The sequence below is a fragment of the Equus przewalskii genome, chromosome 29 (genome assembly GCF_037783145.1).
Source record: "Equus przewalskii isolate Varuska chromosome 29, EquPr2, whole genome shotgun sequence".
Lineage (NCBI taxonomy): Eukaryota > Metazoa > Chordata > Mammalia > Perissodactyla > Equidae > Equus > Equus przewalskii.
The window spans coordinates 17,556,290-17,577,943 of NC_091859.1; the positions used below are offsets into that span (position 1 = coordinate 17,556,290).

General features: G+C 36.7%; 1 protein-coding gene across 1 annotated transcript in view; it reads right to left on the bottom strand.

Annotated features, from left to right (window-relative positions):
- The window catches only part of DCN (decorin), a 38,163-nt gene extending 36,601 nt beyond the window's left edge, over positions 1-1,562 (bottom strand). Inside the window, exon 1 of the mRNA XM_070599857.1 lies at positions 352-1,562. The gene's annotated coding sequence lies outside the window, so the exon portion shown is untranslated. The remainder of the gene's footprint in view (positions 1-351) is intronic.
- Between the last annotated feature and the right edge of the window lie 20,092 nt (positions 1,563-21,654).

Here is a 21,654-nt window from a genome sequence, read left to right on the forward strand (position 1 = left end):
AGTCTAGAATACTTTTCTGTAAACACTTCCTATAAAGAGCTGAACATTTCATTAGTACAAATACAAAATATATCAATATAGATATCCATGGTGTTAGGTTCTAGTTTTTTTAATAAACATCTTTGCAAGAAAAGAGAGAAAGAACTAAAACAATGCCTTCAACCATTTTACCAAATATTTAACTTCTGTTTTCAAGCAAGACTTGTTTAAAATGCTGCAGAAACATTATTAAAAGTTTAGCACAATTCTTTTCTCTTTTCTTTTTCTCACCAAGCAATTCCTTTTTCTCTCAACTGGATCGAAGTTTTATTAGTCTGTAGCAGAGTTCAGGACAATTATTGAAAACCATACCTTTTAATCCGGGGATTTGCCACAGGAGCCCTCAAAGCTGAGATGTAATTACACTAAATTTTCAGCGCAAGCAAAAGAGTTTGCAGGTGTGGAAAGGAGGAGGGGGTAGGTGCTGCTCTGTGACTGTCACTAGGTTGAAAACCTCCTGCTTCTACTCCATAGCACAGTTAAAAAATAAAGTTTCCCTCAATGAACACAAGCCGGCTGACACCCACATTAGATCATATGGTAATGATATGTCTCTTGTATTGGAGCCAGAAACTTTATCGGCCATTTTTTCTCCTCATTTGCTCTATTCCTTTTGCTTCTGCTTACGATTCTAAACTGCTGATGTCGTATAGTGGAGCAACTGGACTTGAAATTTCTTTTATTGTCTCGATTTATTTCCCTAAAATATTGTAACTAAAGGGTTCGTTTCCCCACCCCCAACCCCAATCCACTATCCACTCTTTCCAGTCTTGTTTATAAGTAACATTTATTATACTTCCGAAATGCCAGGTTTTCCTTGCTTTCAGGAGAAGTCTGGCAAAGGGAATGAAATTAATCCTGTAGTTATTTTAAATGTGGTCTGTGAAAGTAAATGAGTAGTCTTCTGTGGAAATACTCATTCGGATTCTCGCTTGCCTTGGGCTGTTTGTGCAAATTCAAGTATCAGGCTGTGGAGCTTTTCTATATATTCTGAACACATTTCTAACGTGTCCTGGAAGAAAGCCTCTATTTTATACGAAAAGCATGTCATTTACAAGTTCATCACGCATAGTTCAAACTCTTTCTTCTTGTCCACCGCCTTTTTTTTTAAATAAAACACATAGATACTAGAAGTTGGTCACAATTTAATCTAACCTGTATATGAAAAAATTTGTTTTCATAGACTACACTTTTATATAAAGGCAATAGAGTCTATGTCTCTTTCCAAATTTCAGTAAATAAAAAAAAAAAAGTGCAAATACAAGGAAAGATATTTATTTAGCCCCTGGAAAGCTTTTTTGAGTTTTTGTAATTCCCGTGCTGGATGCTGTGAGTTCTCTCTGTGGGTGTCTCTATGTTTTGACTTGTATCTTTATGCCCTGGCCCCTAGGCTGTTACCAGGTGGAAACTTGAAATCAGCATCTGTGAAACATGAGAGGACAGCCCTCCCATCCTCCATGCTCCTGCTTTCCCTCCTCTAGCCATCGAAGTCCACAAGGCTACAGTAAATATTCTTTTGCTTTGAAGAAATTAAATTCTTGAGTGAGTATCTAAAGGAGGAGGCAGGGTGCTATCACATGATATTTGGCCTCGTTTTCCAAGCCCAGCCTCCATAATTTTAACATTTCACCCCGCTCCTCCTCTCCTTGACATTTAATAATCACATGCCTAGTTATTCTGATGATTTAGAAAGAGGCAAGTATTATTTTCCCCGGACATGGGTGCAAAGTCCATGATCCCCTTACCTGGAATAAATTTTTTCTCTTGAACTCCTCATGCATTTTTCTCTTTCTTATGACATGCAGAGGCTTCTTCTTCATAGTATGGTTATTCATGTACATGTCTTACCCTAAGGGAGGAAGTGTACTGTCTTCATATTTGTAGTGTCCTCGTACCCAGCCAGTCACGGTATATAGTTAATTCTCAAGAATCGCTTGGTGAATATTACATAAAGACAGTTGGACCATTGGCTGTGGACTACATCCTGATTATTGTTTTGCCCAGCCCTACTTTGCTCCTTATCAAAACCCAATCCTATTATAGTGTATATGATGATAATGGCAATAATTGTTTGAGAGAGAGAGAGAGAGAAGGAAAGGAAGGAAGAAAGGAAGAAAGGAAGGAAAGAAGGAAGAAAGAAAGAATGAAGGGAATAAGGGTATTAAATAAAAAGTAGAAGAAGTAGGACATGAGGAGAAAATGACATTATCTCAATATGTAGATCATCTTACTTTTATCAAACAGAGCCTTTTTGGTCTTCCTCTGACAGTAAGCTGTATGAACTCAGACCACTTACTTAACTTCTCTGAGTCTGTTTCCATATCTGTAAAATAGGTAAAAATTATTATGTAATTCATAATGTTGGTGTGAAGATAAAATGAGGCAATATATATAAAGCACGTAACTCAGAGCATGGCCCTGGTAAATTAAGCTCTCCATGAACGTTAGCTTTTATTGTTTTCCGATGCATATCATGGCAATCCCTTGAGTTGGTCAATGGAAATTATATTTACTGTTTCCATTTTACAGAATGAGAAAACTGAAGGCCAATGATCTGCCCAAGTTTACAGAGCCAGTAAGAAGCCCAACAGAAACTCATACCCAAGTCTACTCTCACCTGATCTGGTTGTCCACTACTACACTACAATTTCAGAAAGATCAAGCTCTTAGGATACAGAAAATTAATTATCAAAATTCTTGAGTAACGTGCCTTTGCAGCCTATTTTAAAAACCATAACCAAGTTACAATTCTTTTTAAACTTTAAATTTGTGCAGGAACAAATATTTCCATTTTTAAAATTTTAGTAAGAGCTTTACCTCCAAAATTCCAAGGATTTTACCAAACATTGTCTTATTTAAAACCTATATCTTTAATCAGATGTTAAGTTACATATATTGTCACATCCACTTTTAGGTAGAAGAAGCCAAGTTCCAACAAAGTCATATGCACTTAAGTCACAAAGAAGCCATGGGGCTACCTTCAGAAGCCAGCTCCCTTGTAATCTAATGGGAAGTGGAACAATTTTGAGGCTAGAAGTAATGCTTGTGTAGAGACTGCTGAAATTTATCCTGGCTTGGAATGTTTGGGGTCAGAGTTCACAGAAACCTTGGCTGCTGTATAGATATCTGAAATATTCAAATTCAGAGCACATACCACATCCGCTGTTAAAACCACTTAAACTGTGATTTCTACTGACAACCTACGACTTAACAGGGTAACTGTATTCTACATGTTGTCAAAGTTCATTTCAAGGCTAGTCACTCTTTCTCACCAACATCAAATACAAGTGATTTAAGTTGTACCTGCATATTAAGGATGTGAAGAATGCCAGAGCCTTGAAAGCTCTCCTTCTGACACCCTTTTGTTTTCAAAGAGGTCTGGAAGCAAGTGATTATCTTCACAAACCTGATGTGACTGGTTTATTCTTAGACTGACTCTTCAAAGTCAGGTCAGGGGCTAGAGTCGGTTGCCTGGCTCTTATTTTGCTACCCTAGACAGATTTTCTCCTTGAGCCAAGAAAGAAGGCTGGGGTGGAATTCAGGGCAGCCTTGAATGCAGGATGGCTTGAAACAAAATTGGGTAGAAATCTGTTGCCTTGGCCTCTTCTTTCTTTCCCATATGTCTCCACTCCCCGCCCTGACCCATCGCCACTCTTCAGTGTCCTTGTGCCCTGCACAAGTAACTTAATGTCTCTGTTCCTCAGGTTTTTGATCTATAAAATGAGGGTAACCATAGTACTACCTACTTCCTAGGTTTGTGGTGAGGTTTTAAAAGGATCAATACATAAAGCATTTAGAACTGTGTCTGACACATCTCAAATGATATACCAGTGTTTGCTGTTCCTTCTGCTGCTGCCACTCTTGTGGTGGGGATCACAAACCTTTCTGTGGACACTCCAGTCCAGTAACCAGACTGCATCCCTTGCTTAGCCCACGGTGTTTTCTCCCTAGTAATCCAAGAAATCACCTAAACCCAATATAATTGGAAAATCAAGGACTTTGCAGTTAGGTAGGCCTGAGTTTAAACCTATACTTTGTACTTGTTAAATAACTGCCTGACTTTCTTCATGCATAACCTTTTACTGGGTTCCAAGGCCTGCTGACGTCTGTTCTTAGACTTAAAGATCCACAGACTCCAGGTGAAGAATCTTTACTCTGAGCAATGAAGCAGAAATAAGAATAGAGACAAGGACAGGGCAAGTCATGGATTAAAATATGGAAAAGGTATGGAGATATGCACCTGACTTTCCACCACAAAGACATATTCAGTCTCTGAATTCTCTGACTCTTCTTGAATGCTCAGGAGCATCTCTTTTGTCGATTTCAGTCAAGAGAGTTATTATTCTTTTCGTAATATTGATCAATCAGTTTGCACTGGGGCAACAAGCCAGGATTTATTGAATACCTACTAGTGTGTGCAACGCACATACCTCTCTGGTAAATATGCAGAAATTTCCAGAAACCTATCAAACAATCAATCAATCAGCAAATATTGATGGAGGAACCACTAACAGAGAAAATGTTCATACTAGCCCCTTGTAAGATACCAAGAAATGAAAAGGGTAAAGTAAGGAGCATGACCTCAAAGGACTTACATTGCAGTAAGGAGATAAGGCATATGTATATTTAATAAGATTTATATAATAAGCTATATATATTTTTAATAAGATTTTAGAGTTATCCTACTAGAAAACTTATAGTGCATTATATAATTACCATTTCTAACCAAAATAAAATATGATGTAATTAAAAATAATTGTCTTAGCTAGTCAGAAGGAAAGATCACTTTACACATGGGTGGTTAAGTAACTGTTTATGGAGAAGAAGGAACAATTTGAGCTGAATCTTGGGGGATGAAAAGAATGTGAAAGGAGAGAGACAGTTTTTAGGCTGGCGGAACAGCCCTATCAAAATCTGGGCAATGGGAAAGCAAGAGACAACAAATAAATTAATGCGACTTGAGTGGACACTTTCCTTCAAAGAAGCCATGAGCTCTTTTATCATCCTTGACTATTCAAGAACTGCCGTGGTACCTGCCACGCTGAAGTTGCACGATACAGGAATGTCTCATGTTTATGGTAGTAACTGAAGGGAGATAAGGGATGAAATGAGGGTCCCTCAAGTCTGACTGTGGAAGGACTTGAAAGTCTCCCATGGGGCACTTATTTATTCATTCATTTGTTCAGTAAACATTCATTTGGTGACTAATATGTGCCAATTACTGTGCTAGTAGCTGGATGTTATCAAAGGTACTTAAATGAGGTAATAACATGATAAAAGTTTTATGTTAGAAAATCAAATTTAGCAAGTCTATGCAGGGTGGTGAAACTAGAATCAAGGGCACTAGTTAGGAGCTTATTGCTTTAGTCTGAGTGTATTAATATCTTAGTAACAAGGAGATGAGCATGGCAAAAACAGCGCCACTGCTCAGGAAGCTGACGCGATATGTTAAAGATAAACATGTGGAGCACCTATTCTGTGCCGGGCACTGCGGCGTGTTGATTAAGCACATTATCTCAATTAAGATTCATGAAAATCCTATCAGTTAGGCCCTATCATAATCAATTTTCATGATAAACTATAAAAACATAGAGCTAATGCATAAAGAAGCCACATATTCTATGCACTGTTCTCTTTACCACTCCAACCAACTGCCTCGTCTGTAGGCAACGGCAGAGGAAGAGTTGACTTCTTTGCTTGCATCTTTATCTCCAAAGAAAGTATTCTTTAAATGGAACAAAGCAACAAACAAAAGTGATTGTTGACTAAAGCTCTTGATGTGTGCAAAAATCATAAGAAATTAACTGTTTTATGTGAGTTCAACTTTCAGGGTACTAAAATAATCTGTAGTCTTGGTGGTGCCTCTCATGTGAGTAATTATGGAGAAACCGTGCAATCGGAAATAACAGAATAAAAAAAAGGGAAGGATTAATATAGAATCTTTCCCTGTGAATTCTCACATGGGAAAAGAGCTTGTGTTGAATGAAGGCTTCCCACACCGAGTGGTGGTAGAAATGTTGACATTTTATAGATGAGACCAGCTTTGGATATGTACAAATTGGAAGTGAGTGGAAACTACAAAAGAGAGAGATAAAAGCCAGACATTTCCTGGAACACCACCTCCGGGCCATGCAACTGCCTGTTTACTTCTTTGTTGACTAGTGCTGCTGGAAATAAGGCCAGCCACCGTAAACCCCCAAAGCAGACTGTGTGAAGACCACAGCTGAGGCCAAGCACAAGATGAGATAAAACAGGATAATGTGCAACATGTGAATTGTAGAAAGCAAAGAAGATCTTGTATTTGTAATTTTCTTCAACAAAGATCACTTCTCTGCACTAGCTTTTTAGGGAGGCAGCATAGTGTAATAGCTGAGCACACAGACCCTGGGACCAGACTGCTCAGGTTTGATTCTTGGCTCTACCACTGATTATCTGTGTGAACTTAGGGAGTTTCTCCATTAACAAGACCACCTTATTACACATGTGGAAAAAATGAGTCTATATTTTTTAAGGGTTTAAAAAAGAACCTGTCATATAAGATAAGCTATGTAGGTTTATGTTAAGTAATGAAAATTTCAGAACGGACTGAGGATTTTAAGAGATTGTTTTCTTCTTCGTCTTCCCTTTTACTCATACTCTAGCCTGAAAGTTATGTCCTGTTTAGTTTGGAGCATTCAAATTCAGATCATGGTGTGCAGTGTGTATTTACTCCACGGCACCTATTTGGTCTGTAAATATTCTCCTTTCAGTTTACTCTGTATCCTAGGAAAAGCAAATTCTTCGCCACAGAATACAGCTTCCAGAATTTAAGTAGGCAAAGGAATGAAAAGTTTTATTCTAATGTCTGTACTGCAAAATAATGACTTAGTTTAGGAACTTTTTCTGAGATGGTTATGGCCCCTTGAGAACCATCTGATTTGATTCAAGTCATCCCTTCAATAGCCATAATTCATTTCTTATAATTTGCCTTATTGAAGTTATTTCTTTAATAATTCATGAGATGAATTTTTTGATGCAGGTATGTATTAACGTGACAGCAAAGTGAAACATACGTTCCCATTTCAATCATATGAGTGTTTTTATTTTTTGGAAACAATCCTGTATTTTGAAGAAATCCACTTCAAATACTTGAGGAAATATTACTGTTTAAAAATAATTTATGTGCCCATTTTTTTATAGTGTGATGTCTGAGTATATCATTTATAACAGCATTAAATCACCAATATGCCTGCTTACTTTATAATTATGAGTCTGTGGGGCTCACAAATGAAAATTGAGGCATGATCACATTTGGTGTTTCAGATTTAAATCTCTTTGGAGCTTTCTTCATCAAAAGATTGGCTTCTCATGAAACATCTTGATTCCTGCAGGCCAGTTGCAATAACTTCCTCAGCATTACTCATGGTCTGAGACAATGCAAAATCCACCTAGAAACAGAGTATTTAATTCTTCCCATAGGCCCAGAACCGTAGAAGTTTATGCTATCAAAACAGCTCTTTAAATAGGTGATTTGTTAGCCTCCTGAATGATAGGAACATTATGTGCCTATCTGAGGAGAGTAAAACCACATAATGAAGGCTGCTGAGAGATTACAGGAAATACTGCAAGATTTTCTGTTTTTAATTCCATGTTGTTGCAAATCTTGATGGCTGCCAGCTGGCAATTAAAATGTGGTGGCACCAACATTGCATTAACAAGTACTTAATGATGCCATTGCCAATCCAGTGGTTTCAAGGACTTTGTTTTTTTGTATTTTTTTTTATTGTGGTAAAATACACATAACATAAATTTTACCATTTAACATTTTAAGTTCAATTTAGTGGCATTAAGTATGCTTATCATGTTGTGCAACCATCACTACTGTCCATTTCCAGAACTTTTTCATATGCCAAACAAAAACTCAGTATCCTTCAAACAATAACTCTACATTTGCTTCTCTCCTTAGTCCCCAGAAACTTCTATTCTTGTGTCTCCATGAATTTGCCTATTCTAGATACCTCATGTAAGAGAAGTCATACAACAGACTTTTAATTTAGGAACAAAATAAGCTTTCTATTTTTTTTTTTTGTTGCTAGTTTTTCTAAACTTTATTGAAATGGGGGGAGAATGGAATGGGAAGAAACTGTCAGAGACAATGAAGGATCCAGAACTATCTTGATTCAAGAGAAGAGTTTCTTGTAGGAGGACAACCCTGGTCTCAGTCAATACACCCTGATAGATAGGCCCAGGAGTTTACTATGCTCATGTGAAAGATGTAATTTGAAAACACTTAACGTTCTTTATTAAAATCAGTACCAAACAAAAACATAACAATTAAAGTATACAGATTATGTAGTTAGTAATTCACCAAGGAAGCTTTAATGTCACCAAATGTTTGTTTACAAAATATCCCTTGAGGATATAATTTGAAGACCGGTTAATGCATTTGGAATGGTGGTCCTGACTCCTTATTAGGGGGCATATATTTTCAGTTCTCTCTTGAGTACTGGTAACTGAGCTTCAGTAAAGTGTCTGTGTCTTGTTACAGCAGTTCTGTGAAACAAGGAACACAAGGCTATGTTTTATGACTCTAAAATACAGTTAAATTAATTTGACATATTCAAATAAGAACTTCAATCTTGGTCTTACTAAAACCACTTTCTACACCAACTAGCCATTTTTATGAAAGCACTAAAGAAAATATCTTCCTGAAAGACTAGCATCTATTTCTGTAGATTGCTTTTAAAATTTCTTTTAAAATATTAGATAATTATTAGTTGAGATGAAATATTAGTTGAGATGAAAAACAAACCACTTAAGTGTTTAATTCCAAACAACAGAAATAACTCAAGCATTGTGTAAATATTTTTAGGAAAAAAAAATCAGTACCAGACAAAAACTACCTTGGGAGAAGTGGAGTTACTTTCATTCATAATTTAAAAATCATAATTCGATTCACTCCAAGTGTAATTTATAGTAAGGCATCCAAGACATAGGTAGAAGAAAGAAGTTCCATCAAAGCAGAGATATTTGTCCTTTTGTCACTGCTGTATCTCTTGTGCTTAAAACAAGGATGGCACATGGTGGGCCAAGGTAAACAGTCATTGAATATTAGCCTTGTAGGACCTAAGGTTCCACAAACCCCCAAGGAATATACTTTCAATTCTTCCAGCTTACATCTCCTTAAACACCTAGAAGAATCTATCTTCACCTGCAAAGTCCTCTTGATTGGCAAAAGGATCAAAGTCAAGTTCGACCTAAGCTGAATATCCTTTCAGAGTGGTAGTTTTGGAGATCTCAGTCTTTCCAGCTTCCCTGACATGTTCCAGAGTTGAGGCTTCACCATCCCTATTTGCTTTCCAAAGCCACACAAATGATCCTCAGGTACCCACAATTTGGATTGAAAAACCCTATCTGTCTAAACTTCCTTATGTGCCTCTCCACTTCCATTTCCGTATCCTAAGGCTTTTCCACAGTGCATCTTTCCATCACGACCATCATTTTCCCCACAACTCAATGATCCTCAAAATTTAGTGAGCTGATTACCAACACCATAATGTTTTATCATCTTCTCTGTTTTACTTAGTGATTATTAATTTTACTTAATGAATTTAATAATAATTAAATTTACTCGATTATCATTCTAAATAATAATAGAGTCTGAAAAACCGTGTCATTGTATGGTAGTTAAATTTTGTTATATGTTTAAATAAATACATAATTATTATAATAAAACTATTCATCACGTTGCCTACTATCAATGGTAGAGGCTTCACTTTTTGGAAAATATTTAATAATCCCCAACCCAATGATGTTAAAACCAAATTCCAATATTTTATTTTCAACTTAATGTTAGTAATGATTAACCCATAATATATGTTAAGCATACAGGTATTTGGCAGCTTCCCGCCTAAGGTCCCTTTAGCTTGTTGGGATCAGGTGAGAAGCATATCCCTCGTTCTCCTTGTTTGTGAGGTCATTCATACCTTTTTCCCAAATGCAACAGAGATTCCCAATGATAGCAATCTAAAGCTGCGATAATCTTATTTCCTATGTGTTAAACCTACTCTGTCTGGATCCTGGGCTGATTACCCACAATGCTGTCACTGGGTGAAGTTACCTAGAGCAACAGTGTCTAGACCAAGTCTCACGGATCTTCTAATGCCCAATAAATTCTGCATTAGATCTGCCCTAATAGAGTCCCTTATTTAATGCTTTATCTTATTTCCAGATTGGCCTCTCAATATTTTCCTTGACACTTAGGACTCTTTATGTGTATATATAATCAGAGATGTCTTACATCAGGTTCACCAGAAAGCAGATCCTGAGACAAAGATTTCTTGCGGGAGGCTGATTGTAGAAACCTCTCAGAAACAGGCCTTGTAAGGGAGAGAGGGAAGCAGGATTAGACAGAAGAAGTTGAACTGTGTTACAGTCACAATCGCAGCTTCGGCTGATCCATTGGGAAGCTAAGAGGACTTTAGACTTGACTCACATTCAGCACAGGCAGTTGAACTCTTCCCTAACGTCTGCCAGATACAGTGTGTGTGTTGCCCCTGGGAAGGGGCTTAACCTTGGGCCAGGTAGCTGCTTTCATCAATGGGACCAAGCTGTGAACCGTCACTTGTCAAAAGTTCTGGCAGCTAGAGAAATAATCGCCTTAATACTGAAGAGGAGATCTGAGCAACGACCCACAACATTTGCCACAAGGGCTTCCTATTCTATTATATAGGGAAAAACAATTCAAATTTTCACATGAATAAAGTGCACAATACTGTCTTTATTTTGAAAATGTCTTTGTAATTATTTGCCTCACTAAACTATGAGATGGTTGAAGATAAAGGCCATTCCTTTTCAATTTTATCATTCCTGACATCTGAAATAATAGGTATATGGTTACTCAATAATTGTTTGTTAAATCATTGAAACTGAAACACTGGACATTTGACACAGGTCCATAAACTATCAAATTACAAGCGATTAATAGTATACAAAAATCATGAACTTCGCTGACAGACTTATGACTGTTGATATATTGTTGACAAGATACGAATGCCAAATGGACTATGTGGTAGTATTTTGTTATAAAGTGTGATAAATTATAATCTAATCCAGGGGTTTTGAAACATGCTACCACTTGAGGGTTGAGGAAAGAGGGGGCTGATTCTTCCCCAAACTCCCTCTGCAACTAGAACACTGACATTTTATGTTAACACCATTCCACAGTTAAGAAAAATGTCTATACAAATCCAGTAGTTCTCAATAGTCATTTCACAGTACATCCATGAAGAAAACACTGTCTTAGTGTGTTCAGGCTGCTATAACAAAACATCTGAGACATTTATTTCTGCCAGTTCTAGAGGCTGGGAAGCCTAAGAAGAAGGCAGGGATAGATTCCATATCTGGTGAGAGCCTACTTCCTGGTTCATAGACAGTTGTCTTTTGCCTATAATTTCACAGGGTAGAATTGCTGAGGGAGCTTCTTGAGGCCTCTTTCACAAGAGCACTAACCTCAATCATGAGGGCTCCAGCCTCATGACCTTATCGCCTTTCAAAGACCCCGCCTCCAAATACCATCACATTGGGGACTAGATTTCAATGTATAAATATGGGGGGAGGGTGCAAACATTGATTCTGTAACAGACTGTACTCCAATTTCTCATATTTACAAACAGTTCTAAAGATAATTGCAGGAAAATAAAAGTTAGACGTATCGTGTCATTTTTAAAAATTTGGCTCTTTGTAAGAGTCAAAAGAATTTTTTTAACTTTGTCTGGTTTCCTAAGATGAAGTTGAGGCTGTTGACTTTGACTTTAGATCTTTCTATTTTTGCAATATTCGCACTTAATGCTATAAATTCCCTTTTACCACTAATTTTTTTCTGCATTCTGCAGATTTTGATGTTGTATTGTCATTTTCACTTACTTCAAATATTTTTTTAAATTTCTCATCTTTCACCCAAACATTTGTCTTCTTTAACCCAAAAGTTATTTAGAAATGTGTTGTCTAATTTCAAATATTTAGGGGATTTGCCAGCTATCTTTATGTTTGATTTTAATTTTAATTCCATTGGGTCTGAGAACAGACTTTGTGTGTATTCTATTCTATTGAATTTGTTAAGGCACATTTTATGTCCCAGAACATGGTCAATCTTGGTGAACGGTCTGTGTGAGCCTGAGAAGGATGTGCACTCTGCTGATGTTGGTTGGAGTATTCTATAAATATCAATTAGATCAAGTGATTTACAGTGATATTCAAGTTAAATATATTCTGATTTTCTGCCTGATAATCTATCAGTTACTGAAAGAAGCGTGTTAAAGTCTTCAACTATAATAATGCATTTGTCTATTTCTATATTCAGTTTTATCAGCTTTTGCCTCTTTTATTTTTGACATTCTGCTGTTAGGTACATATACATTTAAGAGAAATTAAAATTGACTCCTGTATCATTATGTAAGGCCCATGTATCCTCAATTTTTTTTTGTTCTGAAATATTCTATGTTTGAAATTAATGCAACTACTTTAGCTTTCTTTTGAATATTGTTGGTATTATATAATTTCCTCCATCCCTTTTAACCAGTCTAACATTTTATTTTTAAAGTTGGTTTCTATTAGATGACAAAAAGTTGGGTCTTGTTTTTTTATCCAATCCTACAGTCTCTGAATTTTAATTGGTATTTTGACCATTCACATTCAGAGTTATTCTTGATATATTTGTATTAATATCTAACACATTTGCAATTTTATTCTATCTGTTGAATTTGTTCTTTCTTTTTCCCCCTTTTCTGCTTTGTCTGGCTTTAAGTGAACATCTTACATGATTCCCTTTGATCTCCTATCTTAGGATACAAATTACTTTTTTTTTAATTTAGTGGTTGCCTTAGATTTTCCAATATACATTTTTAACTAATCTAATTTTCACTTAAATAACAGTATATTGCTTCACTTGTAGTGCAGGTACCTTGTAACAAACTATTCCCAATCTTTCATTCCTCTCTCTGTGACATTGCTGCCATTCATTCCAGTTATCTGTATGCTATAATCACAGAAAACATTGTTTAAACAAAAAGTTTAAACATCTGTAAATAAACAGTTATCTTTTATATCAAATAAGAATAATAAAAATAATATATTTTCATTTTCCCTTCATTTATTTGTTTTATCTGACACTCTTTCTTTCTTTATGTAGATCCAAATTTGAGGCTTACATCATCTTCTGTTTGAAAATATCTTTTAATGCTTTTTGATTATGTGTCTGCTGGTAATAAATTTCTTCAGTTTTTGTTTGTCTAAGAAAGTCTTTACTTCTCTTTCACTTGAAGGATAATTTTTATGGATATAGAATTTTTGGCTGGTACTTTTATTTTTTCTTCAACACTTTAAAGATTACCCCACTTTCCTCTTCTTGTGTGAGTTCTGATAAGAGACCCATTGTATTCTTGTTCCTCTGTAGGCAAGGTGCATTTTTCTCCCTCTGGATTCTTTCAAGGTTTTTTTCTGTCTCTCTCTCTCTTTATTTTGGAGGGAGAGGATTCTAAAGTTGAATATGATGTACCTGAATGTAGTGTTTTGGTATTTATCCTGCTTAGTGTTCTCTGACCTTCCTGGATCTGTGGTTTGGTGTCTATCATTAATTTGGGGAGGTTCTCAGCTGTTATTACTTCAAATAGTTCTTTCTTCTTTTGGTATTCCAACTATGTATATGTTACATCTTCTGACATTGTTCCACAATTTTTGGATGTTCTAGGTTTAGAGGGTTTTATTTTTCCACTCTTTTTTCTCTTAAAATTTGTTTGGGAAGTTTTTATTGACCTGTCTTCAAGCTCACTGGTTCTTTCCTAAGACATGTCTAGTCTTCTGATAAGCCTACGCAAGGTGTTTTTCATTTTTATTATAGAGTTGGTGATTGCCAGCATTTCTTTTGGATTCTTTCTCAGGGTTTCCATCTCGCTCCTTACATTGCTAAACTGTCCTTACATGTTGTCTGCTTTGTCCATTAGATCCTGTAATATATTATCAAAGATTTTAAACATCCCTTGCTATAATTTCAATGTCTGTGTCATATGTGAGTCTAGTTCTAAGGCTTATTTTGTCTCCGTAGACTTTTCCCACTCATCTTTTGGCATGCCTTGTAATTTTTTGATGAAAGCCTGGCAAGGTGCATCAGGTGACGGGAGTTGAGCTAAATAGGATTTACTGTAAAGATTTACGTTATTTTGCTTAGGAATTGCACTTTATTTATATTTGCTGTGGCTTTAGATGACAGACTTTTATAATTCTTCTAGTGTCCTTGTTTTGTCTCCCCACTTGGCTTTGGGCTGCCCTAAGTACTCCTCAGAGAGTTTGTGCCTTGCAGTTCTTTCAGCTGGAATCCACTGTTATTAGACTGATCTTTATTCTACCATGATAAGAAATGGAGGAGAGATAGTGTTCTATAATCTTATGATTAAATCTTAGTTCTTTACGTGCCTGTTTATCTGGACTGTGACCTTCACAACTATCTCTCTCCTGGTATAGCTTGCCCCCTGACCTTCTTTGGTAAAACAAGATGGTTAGAGGAGCTGGAGAGGCAGGGACCCTCTTCCTTCAGCTAGGATAAGACTCTGGTGAAGACTTTTTGCCTGGATAGCAGATCTTTGTTGCAGAGAACACTCTGGATATATTACATAATGATTATTTGTCTTCTCCCCATTCCAGAGCCATGAGGAGATCTTCCTCAGTTCTTCAACTTGAGAACCGGGTGGGATTTCTAGAGGCAAAACCCATGAAAATGTGGGGTCTCCTAAAACATCAGAACCCAGGAGTTTCTTATTTTATGCTAGTTGACATTCAGCCTTCAGCAGTTGATCAAAATGACCATTTAAGTGTTTCTACCAGTTTATGGCTACGGTGGCTTCTGCTCTAGTCAATCAGATTCCAGGTGTGACTCTCTGAATTCACTTCTCTAACCAGATTTCAGTATAGTGTTTTGCCATGAAACCTCAGTTTTCTGATGGGTCCAAGAAAAGTCGTTGGTATTCAATCTGTTCATCTTTTTCTTATTGTAATATGTGTCACTTCCAAGCTCTTTATATGTTGCTGAAACCGGAGATATCTCATTTTTTTAAGTCCATGACCTTTGTTCTTCTTTCTAGCTTCTGAATTCTATTGCCATAGTCTTATTTCCTCTTTTCATTGTCCTTTTTGACATATTTTTAAGATCCTTTTTATTGATATTTTTATGGGGTTTAGTAAAGAAGTAGAAGTTAGTGAATGTGTTCAACTTGCCCTCCAATTTTTTAAATGTAACTACTATATTTTCTTAGAATTCCATGAGACATAATTTCCTCAATGAGGTCATTATCTATATTGGTTCCTAAAATCATTATCTTGTTCACTTTTATATCTTCAAGTCCCAAACAGTACTTGGCAAATAATAGATACTTCAAAAATATTTGCTAAATAAATAGGTGAATGAATGTCTAAATGAATGGTCACCCATTTTATTAGAGTTGTACACATGCTGAGAAGAGTTTTCTCTTCAAACCACCTCACCAATTACTAGCTTGGGCTGGAATTTCTTTTGGAGTGTCATAGGTGTCAGTCTGAAAGCCTCTTCACATTTCTGGAGCTGTGTATTAATGTTGAGTTACTTTGGGAGAAATGACAGAGAAGCCAATGTCACCTAACGTTCTGGTAGGAAATTCATGATTCAAGCAAAATTCAAGACTGTCAAAACTGGCAGAACTCATGCAGAACTCACATACTTGCCTTGGTAAGATTTTCTTCTTTGTGATATCTTGATAAGAAAAAGAAGGTCTTTACTATTAAGTCCTTTCCCTTATGACAATTATATATGCTTATTTAAAAAAACAACCATGTTGAACGATTATTTTTACCAATGAATTTCCATATGTCATTTGTTAGTCTAATGCCAGGCATGTAGATAATTCTTAACAAATAATATTTTCTAATTGATCAAACAAATGAATGAATGTGATGCTGAACCTCTAAATCTCATATTCGTGTAAGCCAAACACTGAGACATCAGTGTTTGGAGATGAAGAAAGCTTTATTTGAATTGGCCAAGATGAGAGGGTGGGAGCATGGGTTTGCTCAAATCCACCTTAATAAGAGCAGAAAATGGGGTTTTATAGAGCTAAGGGGCTTGGCAAGAGGAGCTGCAGAGAAACAAAGGGGTCAATCCTGATAAGCCCCTGGGGAATCTGACTTCTGGGCGTCAACAGCAGCTGGGAGCTCAGACATCCCGTGATCACAACCTCTCTAAAGGGGTTCTCTTTCTTCTGAAAAACAAGCTCACAAATCTTTGAGACCCCTGAGTCAACTCTCAAGTTAAACAAGAAAACAGTAAATTGACAGTATTATCTATGTCTGTGTTAGGAACAAGGTCGAAAGGCAATCATGTTCTTATTGAATATCTACAGTAACACTTAGGTACCTGGCATCAAATGGGCGTAACTCACACTTTGATGAGGGATGTGTGTTTGCTAAAATTACGCTAATTTCTTGCTCCAGAGCAGAGGTAAGCAAAGTTTTTCTGTAAAGGACCAGTTACTAGGTATTTTTGTTTTTGTGGGCCATAAATCTCTGTTGCAACTATTCGGCATTGGCGTTGTGGAGCAAAAACAATCACTATGTAAATGAATGGACACAACTATGTGCCAACAAAACTTTATTTACGAAAACTTGAGGTGGCTAGATTTGGGTCATGCACCACAATTTGGCAGACCCCACGCTAGAGTCTAGACATTTGTCCTATGCACTATAATCTTCTATTCCTCCTTCCACTGACATTCTTTCTGGGGTATCCCAGAAGCAACTCAGTTTCAGCGTGTTGAAGACTGAGCTTATCATCGTTCACCAAGACAAGCATTCTCTGAATATTTTCCATCTCAGGAAATGGCAGAACCCTCTACCCAAATAATCAACAGTCTAAGGATTATTCATGTCATAATTACCCTTCATCTCTTCATAATCTCCTCTTGAGCTCCCTTGATTGAGGTTCTCTTTCACTATACCTGAAATAAATTACTGTAATTTGCATCCAATATTGCGTTCTTTCAATTTATCATCCAATAAACGACCAGAGTGATATATGTAACTGAAAAATCTGATTATTATACTTGTTGCTTAAAATTCTCCAAAACCTACGTAAAGATCATAAATAAGAAGCTAAACTTTGACTATGGCCTTCAGCTCAGTGATTTTAATTCATTTAATTTCTTGAACAACTGGAAGATCTAGCAACATTGGATCATACGTTGCTTTGCCTAATTGAAAACTGTTCTTACTTTTTATATTTATATATGTTACTCCAGATTCATTCATTTTTTTATTACTTGTCTGGTCTCTGTCGGTATTAAAATTTGAAATTCCTATTCTAAATGATCCAGCGCTGTGCAATAGAACTTCCTGAAACAATCGAAATAATTGATAGTCTCACTGTCTCAAATGGTAGTCAGTAGACACAAGTGGCTATTGAGTACTTGAAATGTGGCTAAGGGCACTGTGGAACTTAATTTTTAATTATATTCAATTTTAACTAATTAAAATTAAATTTAAATAGCCACATGTGGCTAGTGGTTATCTTACTGGACAATACAAAAACAAATCACACTACCTGTAATACAAGATTAATGTCAGATTCTTGCTTAGGTCTCCAGCCTCATCTTTCAATGTGTCCTTTCGTGCCCCAGGTAAACACCAACCACAGTGAATAACCTGGAGGGCCCCAAATGTATCACATTGTTTCATAACCCCTAGCTCCTGCTTATGCTTCTTTGTCTCTTCCATCAATTGGTGAAATTTACTTGTTTCAATATTCATTTAAAATATAACCTCTATAAAGTCTAACTTAATCTTTGCCATTGTCCTGATCCTTAAAAGTAGTTCTTAACTCCTTTTTGTCATTCACACCATCATCTACTTAGGAAGTCTTTTCTCTAATCAATTATGACATTCAATTGTGCTCTTTTGTTTATACATCTCTCTCCCCCTACAAGACAGTATGCATTCAGGACACTTCTTGAGGATAAGGGTACTGCTCTATTATCTTAAGTACTTAGCACATTGGGTACTTTATAGATGCTAAGCAAATATTTGTTGAATAAACAAATAGAAATTTGGGCCTATGATACTAATCAATTTAAAAACTGACTACATGATGGGGCCAGCCCGGTGGTGTAGTGGTTAAGGTCATGTGCTCTGCTTTGGTGGCCCTGGGTTCACCAGTTTGGATCCTGGGCATGGACCTACACATTGTTCGTCAAGCCATGCTGTGGTGGTATCCCATATACAAAGAGGAGGAAGATTGGCACAGATGTTGGCTCAGGGACAATCTTCCTCAAGTAAAAAGAGGAAGATTGGCAACAGACGTCAGTTCAGGGACAATCTTCTTCACCCCCGCATCCCAAAACAACTGGCTACATGATCTTATAAATATCTATTCTGAAAAAATAATCCTCCGATAATAAGAGCCATATTATTGGAGTCTCTAAAAGTTTGATAGAGACCAATGTCCCTTTCATTTTATAAGCTAACGTTTTTTAATTAAGATACTTAAAAATAGGATTTGAAATAAATTGTCTTTAAAGATACCTGATTATAGTTTCCCTTAAATTCCATCAGTGTATCTCTGTGACTATGTGTACAAACATTATTGGAGATAGTGCTAAAAGTCGAAATTTGAGAAGCTGTGATTGTTAAATCTAGTGCCAAGTGGTCCTACTAGAGACCTTGTCCCCACGATGGGCTTTAATTTTGAAAGCATAGAGGAGGGAGAATATATTTGTGCACAAGTGCAATTCTTATCTTTGAAAATTTCACAAGACTTCCGGGAAAAAAACATAAGAATTGATGGATTAAGACATTTTATAATCCTGTTTTGAACATAAGACAGAAGTTCTTGAAACTGTTACCTCAAGATTTCCAAATTTCTTATCAATTGATTGTCTTTTTTCCCCTTATTGCTTTATTTCATGAGTAATTACTAACCAAACCTGGTTGTTCTCTAAAAGAAATTCATTTTCTCACAGTGTTTGTGTGAAGTATGGAGCCATGAATCATGGAGACACATAATTTATGTATTTGGAGGGATGCGTTACTGCATGTTTTCACTTGCAATTAAATTATACCCTGAAGATAGCAGTAAATATTACTTGAGCTGCTTTTTTCCTTTTTTTAGCATATAAATACACAGTTCTTTGACCTATACTGTGGGTGAAGATTAGAATTCAAAAGTTATTTTTTATTCTTAAGAAAAAGAACATTAGCTTGCAGAAAGTAATTCATCTGTTTTTGAGAATTTCCATCTATGAACAAAAGAAATTGCAATGGCCATAAAACAGCTCTGCCAGACACTTAATCAACTTCACTGTTTTAGAACTTAATTTGTTTAAGGCCTCATTATTCTCACATTCATGCATCTAAAGTAGAATCTGTTGACAGCTACACATTCTATGTGATGTGATTAGTGTTGACAATGAGGGTAACGTTCCTTATTCACTCAGATTATTTGATCTGATCTCACATATTTCTCTACTTTCTTCTCTTCACCATAAATGTATGGCCATTTGTTTTACATGGCTAACAAGGGAAAGTTTCTATGTCTTAGCCGATATTCTCTAGGTGAATTCTTTATTGGGAGAGGTAGTTCCAAAAAGTATTCTGTTGCTGTAACAAAAACCTAAAACATTGAGTGTTGGATTTGGGACTGAATAGTTGAAAGCAAGAAAATAGTTGAAGGCAAGAAAATAGTTGAAGTTGAAGGCTGGAAAAATGTCAGTCCATGTTACCTACTCGTGGGTTACCTAGTCATAGGATTTACTGCTGTAACTGAAAAGATAGTAAATGGATCCAATTAACTTGTAGATTCGGGCAAGACTATTTCCAGGCAAATTGTTGAAACTGGAATTAATTGCTTTTAGCAGCATATGGTAAGTTACTACAAGAAAGTTTGTCTTTTGTGTTAGTCGGATCTGTATATTAATCAGTTTCACTATTTCAATGCTTATGAACTAAGGGCAAGTTTCCCTCTCTGAGATCTCATTTGTAAAATCATGTTTAGCATAAGGATCATAGTCACCCTACATAATAACCCTAACAGAGAGTTATTGTGGGGCTCTCACTTTTAGATAAGACATGGATTATGCTTGCCATAGCACCTGAAACTTCATAATTCACCACTAAAACCCCAATCATCACATTAAATGAATGAATATGTTTCAAAATGATTGCTTATGGCCTTTGTGATGAAATATAATAGAAGAGCCCATAAAGCCCCATCAAAAGCTTCATTTACTAGAATGAAAGCTCCATGAGGGCAGGAACTTGGTCTGTCTCGTGCATTGCTCTACCCCAGCCTCAAAACAGTTCATTGTAGACACTCAATAAATATCTCTACATTAGGGGAGTGATCAAAAAATTGCTGCCTTCTAGAATGGGAGAGAGAAAGCGACTGGTGGGATCTTCCTCTTGTTTGAAGCGTGCTGATGCAAATGCACCCGCCTCTGTTGAGTAGGTGGCAGAGACCGACCATCTGAAAGGGCCCACACCTTTTCTAAGAAGGTCATTACTACTCACTTGCAACAGTCTAGTGCCATTTTAGACTGTAGAAAGTGAAAGTCACGATTTTTATATAAAATTTGCCAATTTTAAATATTTGCCTAAATTTCATTTGTGATACTCTCAAGTCTCAGCAAAATGCAATGGTAGGAACACACACCTCACAATCCACACATTTGCAATGTTTGAACTTTTAACTACTGCTTTGCATGACAATCATTATTGTGTCTTTCACATGGTGTCTATATTACGTGTGCGTACTTTGTGCCTTAGAGTCTGCATCTGAAAAAATGAGGACAACTCCCTCCCACAATTGTTATGATCATCTAGTGAAATAATGGCTCCCCAGAGGGAAAGTTCCTTTATAAATGATGACAGTGTTGCACAGGAGGAGTTGATTATTTGTGTTATTCCATAGCTCTGACAGCACAGTTTCATCAAGGCTGCTAACACTTATCTCTAAGTAATCACTGTGGTGTTTTTGTTGTTTCCCACTGGCATGATCACTTGATGTTTATCCATTATTTGCATGGGCTATAGTCTGTCTAACCTGTCACAACTGCTCTTTGCAAAAGAATAAGGAAAAGTCTTTTCAGAAATCAAAACAAATGAGGCCGGCCCCATGGCACAGCTGTTAAGTTCGCATGTTCCACTTCTGAGGCCTGGGGATCACCAGTTCGGATCCCAGGTGCAGACATGGCACCACTTGGCAAGCCATGCTGTAATAGTCGTCCCACATATGAAGTGGGGGAAGATGGGCATGGGTGTTAGCTCAGGGCCAGTCTTCCTCAGCAAAAAGAGGAAGATTGGCAGCAGGTGTTAGCTCAGGGCTAATCTTCCTCAAAAAACGAAAAAGAGAAAAGAAAGAAAGAAATCAAAACAAAGACATTACTTATTGAGGGTCTGCTTTGTCCGAGGCTCCTGGGCGCCTTTGGGCAGCTTAAATGCTGGCTCAGCGTGCACAGCAATGGGTGTGAGTGAGGGCTTAACTCCAGCCTTTAATTTATTATCTGTCCAAAGGGTGGTCCTTCCTGTAACTCGTCTGTCTGAAATGAACACCTTTTGATTTCGCAT